Raw genomic sequence first — 17,576 nt, 5'->3', positions numbered from 1 at the left:
CGATAGTGGGTGGGAAAAGAGGCTTTGGCAGCAACGGCGACTTTCTCTGCCTTATCGTTAGGGACATAGAATCCAAAATCTCAAAGGGCTGGTCCCACGACATAATGCTGGCAAGAGGAGAGGGCAAGATTCTCAAAGGTCAGATGTCCAATTTTAAAGGCTGCCTCAGTGTACAAGTCTTCACCAGGAAACTCCAACCCCCACCCCCTCCACAGGGCAGTGCCCAAGCTTGACCCTCTTCCTCCATGAGCAATGCATTCACCTGAGCTCTTCTGGGAGCTCTGCTCACCAGGTGCATGCCTTAGGAGACCAGTCAGGTTTTACTTTCTTACGGGGCGGTGCGGGGGGGGGGGGGGGTGGTGATTATGTATAGAAATAATATTCACACTGTGCCTGGCAGGGGAGGAGGGACAATCGGGTCACGTGCTTACGTCAATGTGAAAGGCAATTTGAACATCTCAAGATTTTTCGCTGCTGCAACCAAACCCCCACCCAAGAAAAATGGGAGCTGTAAGTCCCAGCTACTGTGTTTTAAAATGGCTGCAAAAGTCACCTGACTTACAAATTTGCCAAGTTTCTGGAAGTCCTTGAATTCAGGTTGCTTGATGAGCTTTCATACCTGCTATTTTTGAACTCTCTGCAAAAGTTAAGGACAATAGGGCATCGGATGTCTTGACTGCAGAAATCACCGGGCACAAAAACAGAATAATGAAACTCATTACGCAAAGAGCGTGCTAAGGACCCTGTATCTGCTTTGATTGCACGTTGATAACTTTGACAATGGGAGATCAAAGCCTCTTCGATAATGTGGATTGCCTCCATTGTGTGCTAATAGTAGCTGTCACATGACCAGAACCCCACTTGTGTAAAGCTATGAGTGTAAGCTTGTCTGTTTGTTCCAGCAAAAGGAGGAGTTTACAGAAGGTACCAATAACATCCAGAAGAAGACTGCAGAATGTAATATCATCTCTGAATCCCTGCTATTTTCAAATTCCAGACCTGTTTTCTGAGCAGGATTTTCCCCACTCCCCATCGCATGTTTCAGGATGGTGGAAGCAGCCCGCCATTGGCCAATGATGGGATCTTCTGGCCCTGCCGCTGTCATTACATTCCCATTATGTGCACCTCCCACTACTGGGAAACCCGTGGTGGGGGTTTGCCATTGACAGGACTGGGAGGTCCTGCTGGCAAGAACAGCCAGAAAATTCTGGCCTCTTGTTACCTTTTGAAATACACTTTGAAAAAAGACAGATTAAGACTCTGTCCAGAAAAACAACCAGCTTACATTGGCCGGAACACTATTGGAATTTCAAGACCACCGAAGGGATGTCCGATTTATATTTTTTTCTTACAGATGTTGACTCTTATCAATTCACCTCCTCAACCCTCAAACCTGTTCTGTTTCACATGCTTGTGTGTATGCATGCTGTGGGATTTGGGACATGTCTTTAATAAGTCTTATACCTAAGTGAGTTTTAACAATAAAACTACCCCTTACTTGTTAACTCAAGATATATGGTTGGCTTATTTTTTCATGGTCAAGTACATACTGAACTGAAAAATTCAAATTAGATTTGAGCCAACATCAGGAACAGGAAAGAGAAATGTATTTTCTCCTCTGGACTTGGTCATAGCAAGAATTATATAGGTAAGGAAATTGAAGGTTTAGCGTAGAAGTATAAACACTGTCTGCCTGAAATGCACATTCTCAGACCCAGGAATGGTAGTACAAAGAGACAATGGGTGGAATTTTCCCGTCCCGCCTGCCGCAGGAATCGTAGCGGGCAAGACAGAAAATCTGGTGGACCATTTAAAGGTCTCTTGACCTTGAGCGGGAATTTCTGGTCTTAGGGCACGCATGGCCAGAAAACCCCGCCTGGTGTCTGTGAGGGATGCATGAATCTCTTGATTAGATCCTGCAATATATTTATCCAAAAACTGAGAATTTAATTCCTAAATAGTCCAGAGAGCACTATTCATTCAGCAGATAGAACCAGTGCTTCCAGTTCCCAGTCCTACTCCAACTGATAAATTAAGCCCTTGAGAAATAGTTGCGGAACCTGGACGAGAAACAAAACAATAATAAGCCTCGTCTTCTTAGGCGGTCCCTTGGGATTGAGGATGACTTTCTTCCACTTCAGTTTAATGGGTTGTAAGATGGCTGATAAGTCCAATGAGTGATCTGAAGACCATGTGGGCAGGTGGTGTTTGGAGGTTTCTGTAATGTCCACAACCCAAGAATGAATGCATAGAAATAGGATAATTGTAGGGCAACATGACTTCAGCAGATAGAGTGCTTCAGGGGCAACCATCTTCAAATGATAGCCTAAAGCCAGATTGAGAGAACATTTTGCCTTAGACTGAGAAAAGGCAATTAATTTTAATGCCACTAAGAACTAGGAACCAGCCATATCATCAAAAGAGCAAAGCGGATTTGTTTTTGCTCTGGAAGATGAGGTGTTTACCAGGTGCCTTTTATTTCCATCCCCAGTGACTGTGCGATTTGTCAACATTATCTGATCCTTCTGCAGCAGCGCACCGGTTTACCCTCAAATGAATAGGCCGTTTTCTGATGCGATGTGCATTCTGGGTAGCGCAGCCTCCATTAGCCATTTGAATAATAGAGTCTCCCAATTTAAATTGAGACAGGAAAGGCAGGATAGATCCCCACATGAAGAAAATCAACAGGAGCCTGACTGCTTTAGGCACCAGAAACCCAGGTATAACCATCACTTGGGTAAACTCCAGAGGGTTTTTAAATTGAAATGTTATTTTTTTTATTTCGTCTGCACTTGATAAATTAGTCTATAGCAGTGCAAGCCTGTCTCTGACCTGCTAGTCGTGAAAGCTTATAGACACAACTGTCAATTTGTCGTGGCAAAGTATTTTTTTGCAGTGACTGGGAGACTGGGTTTCATTTATCAGCCGGTGTAGGACTGGGAAACGGAAACACTGGTTCTGACTGCTGAATGAATAGTGCAGAGGTACCTTGTTCAGTTATCCGACAGAGAAAAATCTGGAGCTCTGACAAAGGGTCATCCAGACTTGAAACGGAAGCTCTATTCTCTCTCCACAGATACTGTCAGACCTGCTGAGATTTTCCAGCATTTTCTGTTTTTGTTTCAAATTCCAGAGTATTTTGTATATAAAAGAAAATCTGGTTTGCGCTGGCGGTGATCGAGATATTTCAGCACATCATAATGAGAGATTAACTGTTAATGTGAATACAGCAAGGTCAGGATCAATGTATCACATTAGAAAATCGAACAGTCACAAAATATTTGACTAAGTCGCAATTGTGATTTTAAAAAATGAATTAGTGATGGGTCTGCACCTTGGGAACAATTCACTCACGGAGACCACAGCAAAACCCAACAAAATAAAAATACCACCATGTCAATGTTGAAACTGTTCCCTAACAACGAAGGTTGAACTTTTCAGTAAAGTAAATAGCTAGATTGTAAACGTACTCGGATGTCCTGACACACTATTTTATTTGACACTTTATTACATTGTTAATGTTCACAATATCTGTCTATAGATGAGGAAGGGATGGACTCACAAGCAGTTTGGAAAGAGAATGGGGTACTGAAGTGACTTCGTCGGCATGAGTAATCAGCTGACACTGTTCCGCGAGCCATGTCCCGGTAGAACAGCCCTTCCAAGATGCTGGAGCGGTGCCGGTGGCCCAGGATCCCAGTATGGTTCCGCACCGGCAGGGGAGGAAGATGGAAATTAGTGAATGTGGGAGCAGATAACAAGATTCAAAATAAACTAATACTAAAGCCTCAGAGTTAAAGCACGTTCTTATCTTTAATTTACTCCGCAAATTAATAAGATTCAAAAACACTGAATATATTATAGATTTGTTGAGTATGCCGTACATGTAATATCACTTCAACATTAGCGACGGGGCTGACTTCTTGGCAGGGCGGAGGGTCTCAAACTAATCACATTTTCGAGCTCCTTTCCCGGAATTGTTATGGCACAGAAGGAAGCTATACGGCCCATCGTGTCTGCTCTGGCTGTCTAAGCGGGCATTATGGCTTAGTGCCTCGCACATTGTTTCTATTCAAATTATCACCTAATGCCCTCTTGAATGCTCAATTGAACCTGCCTCCCCCACACTTCCAGGCTGTGTATTCCAGACCGGAAACACTCGTTGTGTGAAAAAGTTTTTTTTCCTTCACAGCACATTTGCTTCTTTTTGCAAAATCACTTTTAATCTGTTGGTCATATCTTAGTCCAGTCCAACTGTGGCTGTGTGGCCAAATTCCCCTCCAACTCGATTTTCAAGTTTGCTGACGACACCACCGTAGTGGTAGTGGGTCGGATCTCAAACAATGACAAGATAGAATACGGGAATGAGATAGAGAATCTGGTGAACTCGATGCGGTGACAATAATCTCTCCCTCAATGTCAACAAAACAAAGGAGATTGTCATCCACATCAGGAAACATAGAGGAGAACATGCCCCTGTCTACATCAACGGGGATAAAGTAGAAAGTGTCGAGAGGTTCAAATTTTTAGGTGTCCAGATCACCAACAACCTGTCCTGGTCCCCCCATGCCAACACTATAGTTAAGAATGCCGACCAATGCCTTTACTTTCTCAGAAGACTAAGGAAATTTGGCATGTCAGCTACAAGTCTCACCAGCCTTTACAGATGCACTATAGAAAGCTTTCTTTCTGGCAGTGTCACAGCTTGGTATGGATCCTGCTCTACCCAAGAAACTAGAAAAGGGTCTTTTTTTAATTTGATTTGATTTATTATTGTCACATGTATTAGCATACAGTGAAAAGTATTGTTTCTTGCACGCTATACAGACAGAGCACACCGTTCATAGAGAAGGAAAGGAGAGAGTGCAGAATGTAGTGTTACAGTCATAGCTAGGGTGTAGAGAAAGATCAACTTAATGCAAGGTAGGTCCATTCAAAAATCTGACGGCAGCAGGGAAGAAGCTGTTCTTGAGTCAGTTGGTACATGACCTCAGACTTTTCTTTCTTTTTCCCAATGGAAGAAGCTGGAAGAGAGAATGTCCGGGGTACGCGGGGTCCTTAATTATGCTGGCTGCTTTGCCGAGGCAGTGGGAAGTGTAGACAGAGTCAATGGATGGGAGGTTAGTTTGCGTGATGGATTGGGTTACATTCACGACCTTTTGTAATTTCTTGCGGTCTTGGGCAGAGCAGGAGTCAAAACAAGCTGTGATACAGCCAGAAAGAATGCTTCCATGTTGCATCTGTAAAAGTTGGTGAGAGTTGTAGCTGACATACCAAACTTCCTTAGTCTTCTGAGAAAGTAGAGGTGCTGGTGGGCTTTCTTAACTATAGTGTCAGTGAAGCCCAGTGCATCACGCAAACCAGCCTCCCATCCATTGACTCTGTCTACACTTCCCACTGCCTTGGAAAAGCCAACCAGCATAGTTAAGGACCCCACACACCCCGGACATTCTCTCTTCAACCTTTTTCCATTGGGAAAAATATCCAAAAGTCTGAGGCCACGTACCAACCGACTGAAGAACAACTTCTTCCCTGCTGCCATCAGACTTTTGAATGGACATACCTTGCATTAAGTTGATCTTTCTCTACAATCTAGTGATAACTGTAACACTACATTCTGCACTCTCTCCTTTTCTTCTCTCTGAATGGTATGCTTTGTCTGTATAGCGCACAAGAAACAACACTTTTCACTGTATGCTAATACATGTGACAATCATAAATCAAATCAAATCAAATCAAATCATAAATACTGATTAGGAATGGATAATTGATGAACATTTCTCTCATTCCCTTCCAGTGATTATCCACACAAGTCTGTTACATGATTAGAAAAATTTAAAATGCAACTTCACATCAGGAGAATTAAATTTACTCATTCCTCAATAGCTTTTACTTCTGCTGTCTTAACAAGCTCCTTTTCTGTGGACCTCCCCAAAGTACAACTTCCTTCCTTTACTATCTTACCATCATGGTGCAGAAGGAAGCCATTCAATCCTTGCCTGTATGATGGCTCATTTGACTTTTGTTGGACATAATTGAGATTCCATTAAGCCAAGCCTAATAATAACTCAGTCTTTGATTTGATGCCATTTTGTACCTGACAATCCTCCTTCTGCAGAAATCCCCAAATTACAACTGATTGAATATTTGAATCATCGTGTAATAGCATATCATTTTATTGAATTTATTGACCTTGACTAAACTGAGCTTTAAAGTCAGCCTTCATTCAACACTGCACTGGTCACTGCATCAAAATTGATTTATACTCCCCGGCTTAACGGACACAGTTTAAACAAGGGACAGCACAATGGCACAGTAGTTAGCACTGCTGCCTCACAGCTCCAGGAACCTCGGTTCAATTCCAGCCTTGGCTGACTGTCTGTGTGGAGTTTGCACATTCTCCCCGTGTCCTCGGGGTTCTCCAGCATTTCCTCGGGGTTCTCCAGCATTTCCTCGGGGTGCTCCAGTATTTCCTTGGGGTGCCCCAGTTTCCTGTCACAGTCCAAAGATGTGCAGTTTAGGTGGATTGGCCATGTTCAATTGCCCCTTAGTGTCCCAAGATGTGTAGGTTAGATGGATTAGCCATGCAAAATGTATGGGCTTTCGGGGGGAGGGCTTGGGTAAGGTGTTTTGTCAGAGAGTCAGTGTGACTCAATGGGCCAAATAGCTGCTTCTGCACTGTAGGGAGTCTATGACTCTATTAAATATTAATTTCACTGCAATATGAATGTGAGTCAACAGTAGTACAGAACACATATACTTCAGGCCCATCTGATTAACCCTTACCTTAGCAAAAAAAAGATGCCCCAGAGTGGCAGAATTCTCTCACTTATATTGCTCACAAACTTGCAGGATTCTTTTAAAAAATACTAACTGGGCTGATGTGTTAAAGATATATTTATATAGTTAGATCATTTTTTCCCCATTGCAACATGAACTAACGATGGGACTCTTAGTATAAATATTGAAAAGTATGTATGACTGGTTAATGATATGATATTTACCAGGCTGATTCCTGGGATGGCAGGTCTGTCACATGAGGAGAGAATAAGTCAGTTAGGATTATATTCATTAAAGTTTAGAAGAATAAGGAAATCTCATAAAAACTTATAAAATTCTAACAGGGTAGATTCAGAAAGAATGTTCCTAATGGTGGGGGAGTCCAGAACTAGGATTCATAGATTGAGGATAAGGGGTAAACCTTTTAGAGCTGAGATGAGGAGAAATTTCTTCACTCAGAGAATGGTAAATCTGTGGAATTCACCACCACAGAAATGGGCGGCATGGTAGCACAGTGGTTAGCACTGCTGCTTCACAGCTCCAGGGACCTGGGTTCGATTCCCGGCTCGGGTCACTGCCTGTGTGGAGTTTACGCATTCTCCTCGTGTCTGCGTGGGTTTCCTCCGGGTGCTCCGGTTTCCTCCCACAGTCCAAAGATGTGCGGGTTAGGTTGATTGGCCATTGTAAAAATTGCCCCTTAGTGTCCTGAGGTTTGTGGATTAGTGGGTAAAAATATGTAGGGGTATGGGGGTAGGGCCTGGGTGGGATTGTGGTCGGTGCAGACTCGATGGGCTGAATGGCCTCTTCCTGCACTGTGGAGTTTCTATGATTTCTAGTTGAGGGCAAAACTTTGTCTGATTTCAAGAAGAGATAAGAGATAAGAGATAAGAGGGATCAGGGGAAAGGGGGGATCAGGATATTGAATTTAATGATCAGCCATGATCATAATGAATAGTGGAGCAGGCTCGCAGAGCTATTTTCTATGTATATGTCCTCTGGATCTGACCTTCAGGAGATAGGTAATTAATAGGGTTACAACCCTTACTGGTGAGATGGGATGGTGCATGTCCTAAATGACAATGCACTGAAAAAAACATTAACTTTATCATCACTTAGTTGGCACTGCACAAAATAGTGCACGGGATATTTTAGATCAGGTTTGATATAAATTTGCAAAACTAAGTGTGATAGACAAAATAGATTTTTGCTGGGGATTTTTATTTAATATGTCACCTGACATTTGAAAATCTTGAAAGGGGGTAGGACGTTAACTATTGTCAATTTCAGTGAAGTAAAAGCTTATTCATTTTATTAAAAATAAAGCCATTCAATTGCTAACGTCACACCTACTTAGTGTTAAACTGAAAGAATTCTGTGTTAAACTGAGAGAATCAAACTCTGCAACCACGGCTGCGTGGGTTTTTCAGTTACTGTGCACATATCTTTGTGGAAGAATGCTGTGCAGTTACTATTGGATAACAAGGCATGAAAAATTCTCCCTACAATGAGACAGCCACCTCCAAAATCGATATTCACATCCGCTAATGTTGTCCCCTTGTTCAAGAAGGGGAGTAGGGATAACCCTGGTAATTATAGACCGGTGAGCCTTACTTCTGTTGTGGGCAACGTTTTGGAAAGGATTATAAGAGATAGGATTTATAATCATCTAGGAAGGAATAATTTGATTATGGATAGTCAGCACGGTTTTGTGAAGGGTCGGTCATGCCTCACAAACCTTATTGAGTTCTTTGAGAAGGTGACCAAAGAGGTGGATGAGGGTAAAGTGGTTGATATGGTGTATATGGATTTCAGCAAAGCATTTGATAAGGTTCCCCATGGTAAGCTATTGCAGAAAATACAGACACATGGGATTGAGGGTGATTTAGTAGTTTGGATCAGGAATTAGCTAGCTGCAAGAAAACAGAGGGTGGTGGTTGATGGGAAATATTCATCCTGGAGTTCAGTTACTAGTGGTGTACCGCAAGGATCTGTTTTGGGGCCACTGCTGTTTGTCATTTTTATTAATGACCTGGATGAGGGCGTAGAAGGATGGATTAATAAATTTGCGGATGACGCTAAAGTCGGTGGAGTTGTAGACAGTGTGGAGGCAAGTGGCAGGTTACAGAGGGACATAGATAAGCTGCAGAGCTGGGCTGAGAGGTGGCAAATGGAGTTTAATGCGGAAAAGTGTGAGGTGATTCACTTTGGAAGGAGTACAGGAATACAGAGTACTGGGCTAATGGTAAGATACTTGGTAGTGTGGATGAACAGAGGGATCTGGGTGTCCATGTGCATAGATCTCTGAAAGTTGGCACCCAGGTTGATAGGATTGTTAAGAAGGCATACGGTGTGTTAGCTTTTATTGGTAGAGGGATTGAGTTTTGGAGCCAGGAGGTCATGCTGCAACTGTACAAAACTCTGGTGCAACCGCACTTGGAGTATTGCGTACAGTTCTGGTCGCCGCATTATAGGAAAGATGTGGAAGTGTTGGAAAGGGTGCAGAGGAGATTTACCAAGATGTTGCCTGGTATGGTGGGAAGATCATATGAGGAAAGGTTGAGGGACTTGAGGGTGTTTTTGTTAGAGAGAAGAAGGTTAAGAGTTGACTTAATAGAGGCATACAAGATGATCAGAGGATTAGATAGGGTGGATAGTGAGAGCCTTTTTCCTCGATGGTGGATGGTGGATGGTGATGGTTAACACGAGGGGACATAGCTTTAAATTGAGGGGTGAGAGATATAGGACAGATGTTAGAGGTAGGTTCTTTACTCAGAGAGTAGTAAGGGCATGGAATGCCCTGCCTGCAGCAGTAGTAGACTCGTCAACATTAAGAGCATTCAAATGGTTATTGGATAAACATATGGATGATATTGGAATAGTGTAGATTAGAGGGGCTTTAGATTGGTTTCACTGGTCGGCACAACATCGAGGGCCGAAGGGCCTGTACTGCACTGTAATGTTCTATGTTCTATGTTCCAGATCACTGGGATGAAATTCGGTTGGCTGTAAGCATCTTACCTGAAATAAGTTCATGCGATTGAGTTCCAAATGGAGCCTGGTCTCATAGTTTCAATCTAGAATCTGAATCTCACTCAGAGGCAAGTATCTCAGAATGGGTGGAATTGAATGCCTTCTCATCATGACCTTGGTGCTAGGGAGGGCATTTAATCAGATGGGAGGCTGGGGACCCTATCACCATCCCAATTGCAATCCCAACTAAATCCAGGATAGGAGGGCCCAAAGGCGGCATTCCTGTCCCTCTGTCAATTGAAGCCCTTAGATGGGTAGTTAAGGGCTTCAGTCTGCAACTGATAATATTAACCCAGTGGAGGGCGGGCCTGTTGCTGTGCAAGCACCATGAAAAGAAAATCTTGTCAGGGTTGCTTGTAGTTTCTGGGGCATTGGGGGAGCATCCTGATTCAAACTCATCCAGTGCCTGATTGAGGGACCCAGCACAGTAGGAAGGAGGGTGGCACACACAGTCATGGCTCAGCCCTTGTTAGCCAACTCAGCCGCACCTTCCCCCCCCCCGCCACTCCATCCCCCTCTCCAACCCCACAACCCCCACTGCCACCAAAACCTTCCTGGCATCATCTACCTCTGGCCTGGGTCATTCCTCAATGTTGGACCTGCAGTGAATGTCATTTAGCAGCAGCCACCACCTTCCCGATGACGCTGCTGAGCAAAAGAGCTAGCAGCTCCAAATGGACAGAACCTCCTGTCCCCACCCCCAGGACCTGATCACACAAATGACCCATTGTGGACTCTCAATTGCCTGACTGGCTCATGATTCGGTGACAAACCCCAGTGCCTTCATGAAATACCCCCCTCCCCCCAGAGGGGTACAGTAGGGGATGTGCTCTACTGCTGAGGCATTGCAGAAAGATTTGTACTTTGTATCTAATCACACCATACCTGACCTGGAAATGCTCAATACAGACACTAAGAGCTGAATTTTTGGGGGCCACCCAAGGTTCAAAACCGAGTTTGGGGGGTGCAGAGAGGGGTGGCTGAAAACTCCAACCCTGGCCACCATCTTAGTTTCAGCGAACTGACATTGGCACTGGCTTCTTTTGAGGAGGTGGATTCAGGGCCTAAGAAAAGCCACCTGTCCTCCCATGAGGCGGTCATGCAACTAGGCTCATTAATAATAGCCCTGTTAAAGATTAAGTTTAGGGGGGCCAAGTGGGATTTCCCAGTTTCCGTGGAGGATAGTACATCACAACAGCCTGGAGTCAGGCACCTCACAACAAACACGGGCATCAGTGCTCTCGGTAAGCCTATGGGCAATCTCTGCCTTCTTAGGTAGGGGTGCAGTCAAAGGCTGCCCAGTGGAGCAGTGCCCACCACCAGAACCACCTCCCCCACCACAATGGCAATCTGCCTGCCTTTTCTGTTTTCTTACTCAAAATTTTTTTATAAGTGCCGGAGAGAGAGCCCTGTTGAGGCAACCCTCTGGTTACTTACCTCATATTGCAGCTGGGTGCTCTTCTAAAGCTTGATGCCCTCCAGCTTCCAAGAGCCGGCCATCCTTAACTGAACAGGGAACCCCCATCTCCATGCCAATTAAGATTTCATCCATGTGAAATCTTTAACTATAATTTTCTCACCAGGCGTGGGTTCTTGAACTGAAAAGGAGCACAGCTCCTGTTGCTGCCATGTAAATTCAGCCCAAAGCACCCAAAGTGGCACATGTTACATTCCACAGCACCGACATTCCTCCCCTCCCCTCAAACACAAAATTCACCCACACAGAAATAAGTCCCCCTCCTTCAATTAGGTTGCTAATACCCAACCAAAGAGCTCGGAAATTTGAGAAGTTTTGAAAAATAAAACTGACAAGATGGAGAACAAAAATGTATTTATTTGTATCCTTCCATTCACAGCACATAAATCAAGCATTTTGGAGTCAAACAAAAAGATTGTTCACAGACTGTGCGGATATATTTTCAAAGCTCACTAAATGCTTTCAGAAAGAAAGATGCGACCAAATATAAGGGAAAGGCTTTATGCCAAGAGCCACCTTCCTGAATTGAATTGTTTTAAAATACTTTCTCTTTTCCTTCAAACACAGGAGAAACCAGCCTGTGTGATACTGAACAGTAATGTGTGTATGTGTATGTTACATGAGCCATTTGAATTTGTCACAGCAATGATAATGTGGCAGGCTAGCTTAAGAGACTGACCACATTTGCTTTTGATAACTCAAAAATGTGCAATCAAATAATGAAGAAAAATGTAAAACTAAATATTTATAGCATACTTATAAACACCCCTTAAAATAAGCGACAAGTTTGAGCTGATCATTTTCCCTAACCTCAGCTAATACATGAGTCAAAATCCCACCCAAAGAGAGCATCACAATTGTCACTTAACTACAAAGAACAAAGAACAGTACAGCACAGGAACAGGCCCTTCAGCCCTCCAAGCCTGCGCCGATCCCATTGTCCTATCTAGACCAACTGCTTATACCTCTCTATTCCGTTTGTTCATATGCCTATCAAGATAACTATGGCAAGATAACTATTGCCATATTACTATTTTATCGATTATAAGTTTTAGAACTTGACTGTGAAGACGCTGTTTTATTTGACCTCTGTGTCCATTAATCTTATCAGAATTGTCATTTAAAGGTTTTTAATGAAGTTACACTGAATCCTGCACCAAAAGGTTGTATCGAACATCAAATTGTCACAAAATGTTTTGCAAATGTCTGCATCTCAGTAAGAAAAAGGTAAGAAGGAGGAAAATTATGAAAGGGCGCTTACTTTATGAACAGGACCATTTAATTCAAAGTGGCTCGGTACAGATTTTCACCAAATCTAGTAGAAAAGAATAGAGTTTTATCAAGAAAACAGTGCGGCAAAATAGTGCCCTTAAACCCTGAGAACAGACATTACACTGATAACATGAACAGGGAACAGCTACTGATATGTGATTAATCTTAAACTGCCACTTTAAAATCCCAGGTAAGAACATGCTCATATAGTATTAGCAGCAGCATTATGGGGAGATGCTGATGCCATGGTAATTTCATTGGACTAGTAATCCAGAGGCCCAGGCAAAAGCTCAGAGGACGTGGGCTCAAATCGCATCACGGCAGCTGCTGGAATTCAAATTCAATCTGGAATTGAAAGCAAGTCTCAGCATTTGTGAGCAAGAAACTATTGTCATTAAAAACCCATCTGGTTCACTAATGTCCTTTTGCTATCCTCACCTGGCCCACCCTACATGTGATTCGAGACCCACAACAAATTGGCTGACTCTTAACTGTCCTGTTAAGTGACCTAGTGAAACCACCTTCAAGAGGCATCTGGATAGATACATGAATAGGCAGGGAATAGAGGGATATGGACCACATAGAAGCAAGGAAATAGGGAGGCATCTGTGTTGGTACAGACTTGGTGGGCTGAAGGGCCTGTTCCTGTGCTGTATTATTCTTTGTTCACTCAGAGCAAGGGCAATTAGGAATGAGAAACAAATGCTAGCCTTGCCAATGATGCCCACATCCCACGAATGAAATACAAACACCCTTGAAACTATGGTGAGATTTTACTGTTTTAATAGTTTATAACCACGGTAGAGTTGTGTTATGAAATGGTCTTTCAAGCTGAGTTTTATTGACTTAAAATTAGGTATTGCACCATATGAAACAAATGTTTCTTTCTCTCTGTTCTTGGTAGAACAGAATTTTCTATACATTTCAGGCTATTTTGATGCGGTCACATTTTCTGACAGGACAAGCTTGCAATAATAATTTTTAAAGTACATATGTTAAAGCTTGTCCTCTGCATGTTAAAGTAAAAGGATTTCTGGTTAACAATAACACCTTTCCTTAATAAATCACTTTCAATTTATTTAGCTTGTACTTTGTTGACCTGCTCTTGTTGCTGTGTTAATGTAATTTCTACTTTCAGGACAATCTATGGCATTTTCAGTTTGTGATTTTGAATAATATTTGTAACAAAATGAAGATGAAATACCAGAGTCTCAACAGCTATACATACAAATAAGCCTATTACACACACTTTGATAGCAGTTGTTACTAAAAACAGTTGAGAGACAATTCATTTACAGTATAAAAAATTAGCCAACCATTTTATTCAGCCAGGCATTGCGGCAGAGACTTAGACACATGTTAATCTGCTTTGGTCGACAACTTCTGGTCATCAGTTGTGCTGTGACCAGTGATTGTGGCTGTAACGGAACTTCCAGAGAAGCAGCTGTTTCAACTGATGTAAACATTATGGCAAAAGAAACTGTGCAAATGAGGTGGAAAGCACATAATTGCAACGAGGACATCAAATTCAAGGTAGCTGCTGAACCAAATACACAAACATGTTCTGCTATTAAGGACACAATTATACCATAGCTGCAGAGAATGGAGCGCTGAAGAAAACATTTTTGTTTCAGCACCCTGATGAAGTATTTTAACTAATAAAGTGGACCAAAAAGACACTGAAGGAGTGTGCATTAGTGTAAAATCACACCTCATAACTATCAAGTGTTGAATAATTCTCAAGGCTCAAAGTTATTACTCAAATATACCTGATGCATTATTGGTAAAAATAAAAATAAAGTTTTGCATAACACTGGTAGCCATGTACTTCCAGTATGTTTTTTATTCTTTTAAGAATGAACTGAAAAAGCGAACAATAACAGCTTGTGTTCATATGGCACCTTTTAATGTTATAAAAATCTCAAGGTGCTTCAGAAGTCTTGTAAAACAAATATGACATCTAGCCACATAAGCAGATATTAAGACAGCTGGCAAAAAGCTTGGGTCAAAGATAGAGGTTGTAATGAGCATCTTAAAGGAAGAAAGCAAAAAGAGAAGTTGAAGGAGGGACTCCGAGAGGTTGGGGTTAGGCGGCTAAAGGCACGGCCTCAATGATGGAGTGGTTAAAATTGAGGATGTTTTTAAAAACTGGAATTAGAGAAGTACAGAAACCTCAGAGAGTTGAAAGATTGGAGAACATTACAGAGAAAAGGAGGGACCAGGACATGAAGAAATTTGAAAACAAGATGGAGAACTTTAAAATTGAGGCAAGAACAGAGGATGCTGGAAAACCCAGCAGGCCTGGTAGCATATGTAAGGAGAGAAAGTAGAGTTAACCAAGAGCCAGTGTAGGTCAGCGCGCACATGGGTGATGGATGATCAGGATTTGGTACGAGTTTAACATGGGCAGCAGTGTTTGGATGATCTTATGTATACGGTGGGTAAGAGATGAAAAGCCAGCCTCAGTTGCATTAAGTTAGTCAGATCTGGAGATAACAAAGACTGGAATTCTCTGGTCTTGCACACACCACTACCGCTGCCAACGGGAACGGAAAATTTGATGCTCTGTTCACTGTAGCGGGACTGGAGAATCCCAGCTGCAGGCAAGGTCAGAGAATTCTGACCAATGGCATGGATGAGGGTTTCAATTGTACAATAGTTAAGGCAGGGGCAGAGTCAGGAAATGTTATTAAAGTGCAAACAGGCTCAAAGTGCACCATATAGAGGCAGGAATAATACTTCCGCTCTAGTTGACACTACAGCTGCAGTGCAGAGATTAGCATATAAATGTATTCCTTTGCTCAGGAGATAATAACCTGTCAGATAAAAAGTTCATTGATATAGTGGCCAAAGGAACAGGTTAATTCTGAGTACACTGATCTTTCTAAGGTGTAATTTTGAGTCCTTTTTCACTCAAGAACAAAATACTGTTCCCAGTTTACACTGACATATCCAAATATATTCTTGCTGTAATGCCTGAACACAGCTATTGTTTAGATTTGGAAAAGACAAGTGGAGCATTGGATTTTTAGTTCTACTTCTCTAGGTATCCTTAATCTAAAGTCATTGATTCAATGTCTGGATGTGCTTTATTAAGGATACATTTCTTCATGTTTCAGTATTGGAATCATAACTTCACCATTGCATGTATTTGGAAAACACTTAAAGGTGTAAATAACACATGACTTTTTGAAATCTGTGCAACTTTCAAGTATTGATGGTGAAGAACATGCTACTCTCATTGGGATCACAAAATGTGGAGTGTTTTTTTAGGACATCCAGAGAGGAAAACTATGAAACACACTTCAATGTGACAGCATGGCCGGAATTGTATCATCACGCCTGCCCCAGAATCGGGGCAGGTGATGCTCGCTGAACAGAATTCTCCGTTAGCCTCGGGCAGGATTTTATATGTCAAACAAAGCAGAAAATGGAGGGTACATTGACAGAAATCTTTAACCTTCTCAAGGTTTGGTTCAGCATGGTGTATATCATTTACAGTCGGGGTTACCCCAAGTTGATAAATTTATTATTTAAGAAATAAAAGCTAAACATATTTCATTCAGGCTTCCCATTAGCGCTGAGGAGCTGGTGCCTGCATAACTTTAGCCCAGAGAAGAGTTAGCATCTATAGGGCAGGATCAGGAGGAGAAAAGTATATAGATTATATTTAGGTTATCACGCTCCTGGGAATGATTTTTGTGCAGGATTAACTTGGAATTTGAATTAATGCTGAAAATTATCTGATAAGGCAAAATTTGGAGGGCCACGGGGAAAAGTTAGGCAAGTGGGACTAGGTGAGTTAGTCTTGTAAAGGACCAGCACCAACACAATGGGCTGAATGGCCTCCATCCACACTGTAACCATTCCATAATTCTACAAAAAGGTGAGTTAAATGGTTACTTTTTAAGCCATGAAATGCAACATTCACTTTGATTTGATTTTGTATTATTTCAGTGCATTAGCACACATTGACACACAAGATTCATGTGTGGAGCTCTCTAGGTTTCTGAGTTCCTGATTCCAACTATCTTACTGAGGCTGGGAAGAATTTCACTGTTGGAAGGTGTTGAAAACCTGAAGGGAAGTTTACACTTGGCACCTCGCTTGGGTCTCCCCGAAGCCAGTTCAAGATGGTATTTCCATAGCCCTGGAAACAGCCCGAGTAGGGAACTGGTGCACAATAAGAGGAACACAATGAGGTATTTAAGAAGATTGGCAAATAATTTTTTTAAGATGATTTGTGTAAATTTTTAATTTAGTACCAACTATATTTCAGAACCCAATACTGAGAAATGAGTCTCAATGTGATTTTGATAACAGACACCATCCCGCCCACCACAGAATCAGAGCGGGCGAATGGGTGGACCATAGAAATGTCTGTTGACCTCGGGCAGGATTTTCCGGTCTCGGTTCGAGCGAGGCGGTAAAATCCCGCCGAACAAGTGAAGTTGGAAGTAGTGAAGGACATATATTAACAGTGATAGGTTGTTTCCACTAGTGTGTGAAACTAGAGCTAGGGGACATAGCCTCAAAGTAAGGGGGAGCAGATTTAAGACTGAGTTGAGGAGGAACATTTTCTCTCAAAGGGTTGTGAATCTATGGAATTCCCTGTCCAGTGAAGCAGTTGAGGCTACCTCATTGAATGTTTTTAAGGCAAGGATAGACAAATTTTTTAACACTAAAGGAATTAAGGGTTATGGTGAACGGGCGGGTAAATGGATCTGAGTCCGCAAAAAGATCAGCCATGATCTTATTGAATGGTGGAGTAGACTCCACCATTCAATACTCCTGATCCTAGTTCTTATGTTTTTAAATTCTGCCCTTGCCAGTAACTTTCACATTTCATAAATAAATAAAACATCTCCCGATGTAGATATGATGCACTCCAGGTTACTGAGGGAATCTACTGTGCAGGTAGCAGAAACTCTGACCACAATCTTTCAATCCTCCTGAGATATACAATGGGGGATTGCAAATGTTATACCTCTGTTTAAAAAAAGAAAGAGGGATAAAC

Source organism: Mustelus asterias, chromosome 25 (assembly GCF_964213995.1).
Source record: "Mustelus asterias chromosome 25, sMusAst1.hap1.1, whole genome shotgun sequence".
Lineage (NCBI taxonomy): Eukaryota > Metazoa > Chordata > Chondrichthyes > Carcharhiniformes > Triakidae > Mustelus > Mustelus asterias.
The sequence above is the reverse complement of the archived record's forward strand: the minus strand, read 5'-3'. Positions refer to the sequence as shown.